Here is a 2,500-nt window from a genome sequence, read left to right on the forward strand (position 1 = left end):
AGGTTGTTTCAAGTTGCTGAGACAGGGAGGCGTTCGAGGGCGTTGGGTCGAAAGAAACTTTTTATTTGGTTTTGGTTTTACTTTGTAGTTTAGAATTAGAATTGGATTTAGATGTTCGTTTGTAGATTAGATCATGTTTTAATATCAAGGTTCTAGTTTAGAGTGAATTGAGGTCCGTAGAGTTCTTATCTTGTAGTTTGGTATTTGTTTCTGTTATTTTAGTTAAATTTAGCTCATAATACGGATTAGTTTGTAGATTAGAAGGAAGTAAAGCCATTCTTATTGTTTTTGGCTTAGAATTACTTTTAGTTTAGATTTAGGTGTTCATTTAGAATGGAGTTGGGTTTAGCGTTTGATTTTGAGTGTCAGATAAGTTTGATAGCTCGACTTTCAGTTTGATTTTTGTGTAAAGATGATTAAATTGATTGCCTTGAAAAGCTTGAGGCGTTGGGATAATTTCATTTCATGTTGATAGACTTGTTTGGCTGACGAATGAAATTGGGTCATGAGTACGTTTTCTGTTATTTATTTAATTACGAAAATTAGTTTCTTATTGAAATGAGATTATTTTATTCTCTGAATGAAGCATTATGATAAATCACCAAGAATTACCAATTAAGAATTACTTGTTTAGTAAATATATTATGTCAAGGTTAAGAAGCTTTCTATTGAATATCTAGAAATCAGGAACAGTAGTGAAACCATCTTCAAGTCTGTAATTTTATATTTTGTCTTATCATTTTATTGAGCTGATAATTTAAAGATATATTTCGTTTGTGTTAATTGAAGGGGTGCATATGAATGAAAATTGCTAAGAAAAGAAGATGTAATTACAATTTTGGGTATATTGATAATGTGATGTAAAATTAATAGTTCAGTAAATTCTAAGACAATTTTCTTCTATGAGATTGTTGTTACAAATAAAAAAAAAATAGAGAGTTATGGCATCCAATGAACAGATAAATATAACTGTGGAAAAACATTGAAAAATATGTAAAACCATATTACTGAGACAAAAAAATAGTCAATAAATTCAACAAATACATTTTTGCAATGTCAAGTACTGTGATTTTATGGCCGCCATTTCTAGCAATGGTAAATAAGTTTAATTTTCACAGTATGGATACACAAATGGAAGATGATAGTCTGATAGAGGACTAAAAGTTGCAGTTGCCGTTACAAAAGATATTCTGCAGACATAAACTGTAATGTCCCAGAGGTGAATACAGTGTTTGCGAGGAGGCCCATCTGCCCTTCCCTCAGGCACATACCCAGTCACGGTAACTTAAATTGTTGAAAAAATTGTGACATGGACTTAGTGTCTAGCAAGTGCATCTGTATTATAGAGAATTACCATGCATACGTTGATAAGTGAAGATTTTTCGCCTTTGCTAGAATGAGGGCAAGAGAATAGTCCCCCCCCCCCCCCCATCAAGAAGAAGAAGAATGGGGGGGGGGGGGGGGGGGCTTAATTTTCATCATCATGATCATGACTTACATGTACATTGAATTGTCAGATTAGGGACCAGAGTAAGGTCTGTTCTGCAAGAATATTTATTATAGAGATTGGTAAACATTTTCTTGAGTACTAAAGTTCATGGCTGATACTATTATTTGTTGTTTTTATTTTGCTTTTTTTAAGACTGGTAGAAACTATTTTATGGGGGAAAGATAACCTTGAATTCATCTTAATTTTCATCATCATGATCATGACTTACATGTACATTGAATTGTCAGATTAGGGACCAGAGCAAGGTCTGTTCTGCAAGAATATTTATTATAGAGATTGGTAAACATTTTCTTGAGTACTAAAGTTCATGGCTGATACTATTATTTGTTGTTTTTATTTTGCTTTTTTTAAGACTGGTAGAAACTATTTTATGGGGGAAAGATAACCTTGAATTCATCAATGTATCAAATTCTTGTTATTATTGTTTACCTTGTAGACAATAGAAATTATGTACAGAACTGAAATTTTATATAGCACTGTTTTCACATTAAATGTAAATTTTAAATTGTGGATTACTTTGGTTTTGCCAAATAAAGTCATTATTTAAGAGACAGTATAAAGTATTGACCTTGAGAAGTGGCCTTTAGAAGGGAAACAGTGTTTTTTAGAAGGGAAGTAAATGTGGACTTCTTACAAAAATACAAGGATATTGTCTATGGAATGCTTTAGTAAAGGATTCCCTATCTTGACTTTGTATATAGGCCTGTGAATGAAGGATACATATTTTAATTAAGTTATGTACCAAGAAGTGGTTATTATGTGGGGTCCCATGGGGGTAAAGCTCCCTCTAGGAAGGAATTATAGATTATTAAGCATTAGGCTAGGCTAGGAAACAACATTATGGTTTAAGTGTTTATTTAGTTTATATGGTTGTTTTTCATTTTATTTCATTCTTTCATTTATTTATTTATTTAACTATTTGATAATGAAATTGTAAATGTTCTTCATTTGTCTAAACAAACATACAGATTGAGAATTTTAGCTTTATTA

General features: G+C 31.5%; 1 protein-coding gene across 3 annotated transcripts in view; it reads left to right on the forward strand.

The window, feature by feature from the left end:
• LOC125033958 (serine/threonine-protein kinase PAK mbt-like) overlaps window positions 1-2,500 on the forward strand; it is a 24,657-nt gene that overhangs the window by 401 nt on the left and 21,756 nt on the right. The gene's annotated exons all lie outside the window — the stretch shown is intronic.

The sequence above is a fragment of the Penaeus chinensis genome, chromosome 17 (genome assembly GCF_019202785.1).
Source record: "Penaeus chinensis breed Huanghai No. 1 chromosome 17, ASM1920278v2, whole genome shotgun sequence".
NCBI lineage: Eukaryota > Metazoa > Arthropoda > Malacostraca > Decapoda > Penaeidae > Penaeus > Penaeus chinensis.